Below are 10,380 nucleotides of genomic sequence, written 5' to 3'. Positions count from 1 at the left end.
GAAACTCAATATATTTATAAGCAGGAGCGTAGCAAGATCCTCGAGCCCATGTGGACAAGGAGCAGTGCAGGGCCCTTAACATCTCCTTTATCAGCCCTTATTTCATTTTTTGCTTTTGCTTGGGCCTGTAAATTCTCGGTCCCTGTCCACCTGCGTGACACGCACCAGTGTATATAAGAAAACATTATGGAGCACCATGGAGGACATTCTTTGATCTAATTAGCATCCTTCCCTAATAAGCACCCCCATAGAATTTTAAGTGACAAGACTAGTGTCTATTCACCCCTTTACAATACGTACCTGGACAACTATAATAAATTTGTATCAAATATCAAAACAAAATAACTGTAAATCTTCCGGCTTAGAGTTGTGATGATTTTGACACTATATTTTTAAAGTTTATGTGTACAAATCCGTAATTTTGATTATTTTATTGCTTTAAATGACTTACTAGCACCTGGGGCACTTACTAGCTTCAGTGGTAGTTGTTCATTCATTATCCAATTGTTTCATTTATTAGATTGTTTACCTTCCAGTGGGTTGGCGATTTTCTTTTTGATTTCTTAAAAAATATCAACAACAACAAAATCTTCTTAAAATTTCTTAAAAAATATCAACAACAACATAAAATCGATTTATTTGATGTAAATCAATTTAAAAAAAATTTAAATCAATTTAATTTTTTTTTTTAAATTCCAAGAACTACTTTACCCCATGATAAAGTCAAAAGATGTCAGTGTAATGCTAGACACGTGTGTAGCCGGGGTGTGTAATCCTATCAGGTATTTACAAAAAAAAGTGTCAAAATCTTGGGAAAAATTATTCTGCACCTTGAAGATGATTTTTTAGCAATAGGTAAAATGACATCAGAGAGATATTTTAATTGTATCCAAAACTTGTAGAAGCATTAGAAATGAAGTAAATCAGTCAATGTAAGAAAGAAATTAACTTATATTTGTCAAAAATGGTAAAAGATAAAAAAGTTGATTTAAATCAGTGATTTAAAAAACTCATTTGATTTAAATCGTGATCATGTCAACCCTGCAATGTTTTCATCTGATGTGTCACATATTGTGTATAATCAAAGCTAATTATTTTTGTTTACTTCCAAGGTGCAATATCCCATAAAGACGAAACTGCTGGATTGAATACAAAAACCTAAACAAATTATTTAGTATGAAATAATTGCTATTTGTCAATTATTTTCTAGTGAACTTGTCTGGTCACGATTGTGCAGCTGTTGTGCTGTTTCGCATCAATCCTTCAATGGACACAGACAATATTATTTAGTGATTATTTAATTAATACAAAGTATGAAAAGACCAGCTAATGAACAAAGCAAGGACATCAAAGTAAATACAAACAAACAATGTTTGATTTCTACTCCTACACCAAAGATGTGGGCAGTGAGTGGTTTGTGAATTGAAAATAGAGATTACAACTAAACATGAGTCAATAAAACTGTACAATATTAAATTGGATAAAAGAGAAGGTTGCTATTTACTCATTCATTGATGTTGAATAATTAATTTTCAATAAATAGGCCTAGGCCTATATATTTTTAAAAAAATATTTAGAATAAAGAAAGGTTGACTCAGATTTCAACAACAGTGCTAACATGCAAAAGCAAGCTAAGTCAAACTTACTAGAAACAAACAAGCAAACCAACAAACACAAACAAACAGACAAACAAAAACAAAGCAGCCAGTAAACTGAATAAATGTTAAGCATTAAAATCCTCTGCATGTACGTGCAGTGAAGTTAATAAAATGTTAGCAATTGCATTTATTGTATTTATTATATTCAATTTAGAAAGGAAGAAAAATACCGAAACTATTATAGCAATGTTTATCTTCGGCCTCAATGTGGATGAAATTGTATGAAATAAGATATGCCACAGCTTGCACTGAATAATATCAGTAATAGTTTAATAAGCATATCAAAGCTAGATGTAAATTGATCACCATATATTCCAATACATAAACTCTGTTGGAAGCCACCATGTCTGTGACTGACGACACATATGTCGTGAGGTCGACCTCTGTAATTGAAAAATATGAAAGATAATATAAAAATCAAGTCGTATGGTCAAGCTTAATGATGGTATTATATTATCCTGCGTGATATAAGGTTGTGTTTACTTAACATGGAAATTTTAACTAATTATTTAGTTAGATTATGCAGAAATTTGATTGCTGTCAACATGCTGGGGATAGATAACTCATCTGATTGCTTTGTAAAGATAGTATTGTGCAGCTTAAGGGCTCAGATAGCAACGTTTTCACATATTTTTTTGTGATCTGAGAGCACATCAGTCATATATCGAATTGCACTTTGAATATGAGGAATGTCTTTCTAATATCAAATAATTTTGATTTTTTTTAAAATTCATAATATATACACATTTTTATGGCAAATTATTAAAAATTGATATTTTTGGAATTTAGCAGTCCTTGAAGTAAATTGTATAAATCTTATAACTTTGACCTAAGTTTCGAATTGAAGATATAGACCCCCAACACCAAAAAAATGTAGGTCTTTTGGGGAAACAATTATATCTTCAATATGAAAGGTCAAAAGTTTCAAGTGATGGTCGGCTTTTCATCCCAGCTTATACACACACTTTAAGTACATATCATTAGAATTGAAATGTTTACTTTGAGGAGTATTAAATATCAAAAACATAAAAAATATTCAAATTATGCCATAAAATGTGTATATATTGTGAATTTTAAAAAATCAAAATTATTTGATATCAGTATGACATTCCTCATATTCAGAATGTAATTTGATATGCCTGACGTGCTCTCAGGTCCCACAAAAAATACTGTGCAAACGTTGATATCCGATTCCTTAACATGATGGGAGAGATAACTCATTTGATTGCTTTGTAAACAGATCTTAAAGACAATAACCAATATTACCTTTTAGAAGAAATGATTATGTAACTGTTGAGTATAAGTACACATTATAAAATCCCAGGACAAGATGTCCACAGATAAGTTTGTAAATGTTGATTTATCAGGGACAGAAGCAATACATTTGTTTGATATTCTTTTTAAAGTTAAATCAAAGCTGGAAATAGCAAACATTATAATCACTACTTTAGATGTCTGATGAACTCCAGTGGTGCCAGACACCAGAGTTGTATCATGTTTGATGTTTGAGAATGGTTTGAACAACTGGTTGAAATCTTCACCAAAGTAATATGTGACACGATCTGGTCCATGAGGGCCAAAGGCGGCAAATTTGAAACTGAGAAAAAGGTACAAATATGGAGTAAAAAAACAATAAAATACATAAGAAAATAGACATCAAAACACTTCAGAACTTTAGAATCTGAATATATTTAGTTTCCTCTTGTAGCGAGCAATCGTTCCCCTTTGTGTTTATTTGTTCTTGTGCAGGATGCGTATCCCCATTACCTACTTTACTTATAATTATACTGGGGAAACGATTAAGCATCAATAATGATCTCCTGCACATGCGTACCTGCGTAATACTTGTGTGTGTGTATTGTATACCATGACTGCTATAACATTAGACCCAGCTTTAACCACCGTTTATCAGTGGGAGCAGGTAGCCTAATGGATAAGGCGTCCGCCTAGATATCGGAAGGTCGTGGGTTCGATTCCCATGCCGGCACATTCCCTTGCTTTTTTTTTTCAAGTTGGGTTGTGTGCCGGTCGGGATTTGTGTTTATTTGTTGTCATGTTTAATTGTAACACTTTGGGTTGGTTAAACTGTTCATTCTTTCTCATTAGAAGTTAAGTAATTCAAGTTTTCAAGTATGATGCTGCTGACTCAATACAACTTGTGCATTGCTAACCATGTGCTATCTACTGAAGATAGCAACATTAAGCTATGATAATCTGGCAGGGCCTTAATCATTGCATCTTTTAATTGTTATTTTTTTAATGCTTTATAGTGAGAAAAACATCCACAGAGCACAACTACCACAAACAAATGGGCACATCAGCCTTTATTCCAAACTTTTTTCCATTTTATCAACCAGGTTTGGTCTGCAAATAGAAACACTTGTTGTTATTTTGGACCGGACCTGATTTAGTGGGTCATCTCTTAAGAAACCTGCCTGGTTCACACATTTCTATAACTATGATTTGCAATTTATTAATTTCTAAAACATTCAGGCATGCTGCAAAAAATACAAAATGTATTGATTTTCAGAATTTTTGAAAAGGAAAAAGTTTAATTATAGTAACATTATGCTTATATGCAATGACTTTTATTTGCAGTAAGTTAAAATAATTGCATTTTAGCAATGTTTACATGTTATATACCATAACATTGAGACAACAAGATAACAAGTCAATAAATTGAATAATGTTCTGACCTAGTTATTAGCTGTGTCTTGGCATCATTAGCTCAGTTGGTTGGATACCAGGTTGGATATAATACTTGGTGAAGGTGAAGTGATGGCCTGGATGATCACCTGGGATGATCACACTGGAAATTTTTACTCCCGGTCACGTAACTCTACAAACTATCAGATACATTATGATCGTGAAAAAGAATTGAAAATATCCCCTTTTCTCATCAATAACCCCCTTTTCACATTTTTTTTGTCTGTAACAAATAGCCCTTTTAATTACAAAATCACACATTTTTGGGCATTAAATGCCCCTTTTTTGTGAGATAAGTTTATCACCCCTTTCTAAACAAAAATTTAGCTTATTAACATCCCAGGCCTATTTTGGCAAGGGGGGAGGAAATAAGGAAGAAAAAAAGAAGAGGAGAAAACTTTTTTTCTTGGGTGCGGTTTTGAACTAGGGACCCCTCTGGTGCCAGACACTCGCACGACCACACCTTGGATCCTATCAATAGATCCAATGGATTGATAAAATGAAAGAATACCTCTCATATTTCTAAAAATTATTTCATTGTAGTAGATGAACATAATAAAAGCACAGAGTACCCTTAGTCATAAGCCAAAATAAAACACTCGCACAGCCACACCTTGCCACAGGGGTCTACCTTGGCCGTGACCATATGACTGTTCGCATGTTGATGCAATCGCATCACAAGAGATACCCACGCTTGCAGATGCTTTGTGAATTGAGCTTTTTTGATGTTTGGTTTGGTTCTATGAATAGGAAATGCAAAATTAATAATTGCCTTACCATGCTTATTCTCACCCAAAACCAAAATTGTATAATGACAATGCTTTTGACCAACAGACCAGGACAATTACCCCCTTTTAGGATTAGAAGAATTTTGCAATTGAAAAAGTACCCTTTTTTTGGATTTTGTGACTGACAGTGTATCTGATCACAAGAGTGACAGGACCAGAAGTTGATCCAGATTTGCTATCAGACCTGCTGTATCACCAGATTTAATACATAAATTCAAGCAATATGTTACCATACCTTAAACTCTGAAAACAAAACAAGGTAAGAGGGATCTACAATGCATGAACATGTTCAATTTATTCTATACATAAAATTTTTGTTTTATTCTTTGCTTATTTAATAAAATCATTTACTTGTTTTCAGGTAATAAAAATAGCCAGGGATTGTCTTTTGAGGAGAGCGAGAGCAATTACTCTCTACTGCTCTCCTTAAATCTGATATAGGAGAATGATTTTTAGCTATTCTTAGTCATGTTAGTTGACTATTCTCTCCTTATTGTAAATGCTCTAAACAGGTCTCCAGAAGAGCTATTTAATGCTCTCCTGCAAATTCCAAAAGAGAGTCCCTGAATAGCTTGTACAAATAGATCCAATGGATTGACAAAATGAAAGAATACCTCTCTTATTTCTAAAAATTATTTCATTTTAGTAGATGAACATAATAAAAACACAGAGTACCCTTAGTCATACGCCAAAATAAACAAATCAGCCAATATTTAAAAGTAAAATTGTGCAAGTTTTTTCATGTGTGACACAATTTCAGTTTGGAGATGAAGTGTATCTTTATAATTATCTTTATAATTATCTAAATCAACATCTCTTTCAAAAGCATACTCTTTCAAAGGCAAAAAAAAGCTGATGAAAATGCAACAGTTATCATGTCAGAAAATCTGTACTCGTCAAAGGTTACCGCACGAGCGTCTACATTTCATCACACTTCACTAGTCCAACAAAATAGGGCCCAATTTTGTATTTATTTCACATTTGTAATATTTGGGTGAATTCAGTGTCAGACACTGTACTCCCATGATGCCCTGGGTAGGGTGTATAGACAGCCAAGCATTAACCTGTTCGGAACTGACTCTGAGATTTTTGTCACATACTGCGCCTGCCCCACAATTTAAATGCAGTAATGTAGAAAGTGGATATTTTTTGTGATATTTTTTGGTCTGCACCGGGACTTGTACTTTACAAATTCTTCCATGATGCCCAGGGTAGGGTGTACAGACAGCCAGGCATTACCCTGATGGAAACTGGCTGCGAGATATTTGCCATCTACTGCACCTGCCCCACAATTTAAATGCAGTAATGTAAAAAAAATTTGAGACTTTTTTTTGGTCTGCGCTGGGAATTGTACCTTAACAATTGAACCAGGGCCCTCTTGCACCAGAGTCAAACACAGGGCCACACTATTCTCTTCCATTCATCCATCTACCACCACAAACCATAAGGGAACCATGTATGCGAAGTGATGTGACTGAGGATGAGATTCAGTTCCAAGTTATATCGACTGCTCAGTGCCAGAAGTAGTAAGTGCAATAGCTGCCCTGTGAACATTTGGCAATTTACACACAGTACATTGTACTCATCTGCATGGCAGCTACACATGGCAGCTATTGCACCTACCCACTTCTGGCACTTAGCAGTCATAAACTGTAGGTTGCACACCAAGGATACACCTACTTGCTGTATATAGCATAGGTGGAACATCTTGGGTAACATTTAGTCCATTGAGTCGGACTACGCTACACTTGTTGGAAATACCAGGAGGAAACTGGCTTGCTCTGTTCGTCAGCATCATCTCATGACTGTTTAAATGCAGGATATTTGATATAACCAAACCTGTAGCCTCCGGCTTCAACTGCCCCAATTATCACTTGAACCAATTACTTTCATATTTATTATAATCGATTCATCTCTTATGAGCTAAAATTTCATACGAAAGAATTTTAGATGATACATCCATATGATGGAATTGTCAGTACTTGAAACATATGTTTTATTTTATGATACTTTGAATTTTAAATAAGTGGAAATTTTGACAAGCATGGGTTCTGTTATTGTAGGTTTTTTGTGGTATTGTCAATGTGTAACTGTGTATGCGAATCGGGTTGTGAGCTAACGTTGTAAACGTTTAATTATTATCTGGTACTGTACTTTTGGTACACCAGCATAACCACTGAAGCTATGTGCATATGATTTTATGTACACACGTTTTTACGACTTTTACACGCTTTTTATTAATGCATATATTTTAAAATTTCAAAAGTCTGAGTGGCACACCCCTCCTCCCCAGACTTCTTAAACTGGTTTAGCATATCAATTATTGCCCATTTCAGTCATGTTTTTTCAATGAAAAAAATATACATTGTACTGTTTGGCTAATCATTTATTTGCATAACAATTATTACTTGTTATATCTGAGATTGAAATTGTTCCAGAAATAATTTGATTTGTATTATTCTATGTACAGTGACTTTGACACGTACTCGAATTGGATAGTATAAGCATTAATTACCATTGAATTGAATAAGTCTGACTCGATTCCAATGAAATTAACCTGGGATATATGGGTCACTGCATCCATTAAAGTCAATAAAATGATTTGTTATTTCACAGCATTGCTGTTTGTGCCAAATCTGAAGTTGTTCTACAATTAAAACATGCCTCAATAGAGAAGACAGAATATACGTGACTTTGAGCAGCCATTTTACCTGCCCTGGGAAAGTTTAATAGCGTGGCTGATATACATGTAGGTTTTAAAATAATTTGTGGAAAAAATATATTATATTGCACAATATTTCAAGGGCATCCCATGATAATTAAGTAAGATTTTCACCTACAAATTGTTTTTAAATCTTTAAAAGTTACATGCAGTGAAGTCACGAACACTGCAAACCGCAATCACAAAAGACCTTTTTAAAACCTTTTCTTGTTCAAGGATTTCATGGTATTGTACAAAGTAACTCTTGTACAACATATTTTTGAGCTAGCAAGGTTGACAAACTTTTAGAGTTTTCAGTTATATACAGCAACTTTTTACACTGTAGTATGAATGTGCTGATTAGGGTTTTAGAGTGCTTCTTCAGGATTACCTCTTTAAAAATGTTGAAGTTTATCAAGTAGGCTTGGCACAATAATTTTGTGTACCCAGGGGTGCGGGGTGCTGGGGTGGTGAATAAAAGACTTTTGGCAAGTCAAAAAAAGGGAAGGGCCATGATATTTATTTTTGCAGACCATTCATGCACTTAGTTGGTATAATCACAGTACTTAGGGATGTGAATTATAAAGGGTATCAAAGATTTTTGGGTAGGCCAAAAGAGGTGGGGGGGGGGGAGCATTTCTTGGCAGGCGGAATGGGGGGATGCTATTCTGGGCACAGATATTTTGGGCACTGATATGATATTACACCTTAAAAAGGAGTAAAAATATGTCAGGAAAGCAACAAAATATGCAAAAAGTCCTACTTGCTGCACTTGCATCACATGATTAGAAAATTTAAAGTTTTAAATTTAAGTGGGAGGGGGGAGATCTTTGGCTTGTCTAAAAGGTAGGAGCCAAGGGGCCGAGTATTTTGGCACATGGGGGGGGGGGGGGCAATTTTTGCACCACTGCCCCCGGGGGGGTACACATAACAATTGCACAGCCCCAATGTTGGACATAAGAGGATGGGTGTCACAAGTCATTCTCAAGAAGTATATACTGCAAAAAGTATGGTAAAATCTGGGGGGGAGGGCACTCCCATATATTGGTACATGTTATGTGCCTGTCAATAGACCCCCTATTTGAGGCAAACTCTATACCCAATAACCCCCTTTTTCATCAGCTTACACACAGTGACCCCCCTTTTTGAGAAGTTTACACCAAATCTGCAAAAACAAATTTGAACAAATTAAACAATTTTGTGGCAATTTTAAGTTCAAAATTGCACATTTTTGCAAAAATTTGTCAATTTTTTAAACCAGAAACTTCACTGTTAATGACACTCATTTTTAGAGGTCACACACACCCAAATTTTCTTGGGAGTCCACACTGAATGACTCAATTTTTTCGGCAAAAAAATCTTACACCAATAGGTCCTCATCAGCTCCAAGCACAGGTCACACTATGCTAGGCACAGGTATGTCACTTTTATATTTGAGTGCCCCTCCCCCTCCCGGGTAAAATTGAGTTTTAGTTCTAAACGTGTGATTTCTGTGCTATGTTACGATGGCACAATAAAGTCACAATAATCAACTCATTTGCTTCATTTCATAACAGAATTCTTTGTCATTGTGCTTTTTACTTGTCAAAAAGACTTTGCTGCAGAAATGTGAGCTTTATTACCTGCAGAAGGATGCCAAAATTAAAGTTTTATAGTATATTGACAGTATAAATATCAAGCAGAACTGACTCAATAAAAAGAGTCCATTGATTTATCAAAACAAACTAATAGATAAATACAGACCTGGGGTACAGACTAGCAGGTTGAATATAAAGAACCAAGCCAGCAATATGGATTCCTGACAATTGAAAACGTCTCTAAGTGGGGTATGAGAGATATGTTCTGATTTGCCTCATTTTGGATGGAATTATAATACCCTATTGATTTCAACCACAGGTATGCTGTGACATTAATGTCAATTGTCCCAGTTTCAGTGGTTTCTGGATGTTTTTCATTTATACTACCAAAATTGAGTGGCCTGGGTCATAGGTCGTTTAAAACAGTTGCTCCGATTAAAATTTATTTGCTCTTTTTTCACTTGACTTCACCTGAAGAGATTGATTTGTGATAGACCTTATGGTGGATTGTGAAATCTTAATATTGTGTGTACTCTAGTATATAGTGTCACCCACGCAATCCCAGGCACTGCAAGAGCTCTAACTTTCTAGCTCTTTCTGGAAGTGCAAAAATGTCAATATCTGTATTCATCTGATCTTTCTAACGTTATTAGAAGTATGTATTTATGATGGTGATCACGATTGTTGACACTTCATGATAAATTGCATTCATTTTTAAAAAGCGTGCAATGCACAAAATTTGGTAAATTTAGATTTGGTCATGAATACATAATGTTAAACCAATAAAACTTAGCGTAGGCAACTTTATTGTAAAATCAGTTCAATTTATAGTCCTGGACTGAAGTTAATTAGGATGAATATCGATTCTGAAGTTTTTGTTTGCCTAGATGCAATAATCATTTACTTAACAACTGCTTGTGAAAGAATGTTGGAAAACCATATAAAGAGTA

This window comes from Amphiura filiformis, chromosome 5 (genome assembly GCF_039555335.1).
Source record: "Amphiura filiformis chromosome 5, Afil_fr2py, whole genome shotgun sequence".
Taxonomy (NCBI): Eukaryota; Metazoa; Echinodermata; class Ophiuroidea; order Amphilepidida; family Amphiuridae; genus Amphiura; species Amphiura filiformis.
This window is presented reverse-complemented; position numbering follows the sequence as displayed.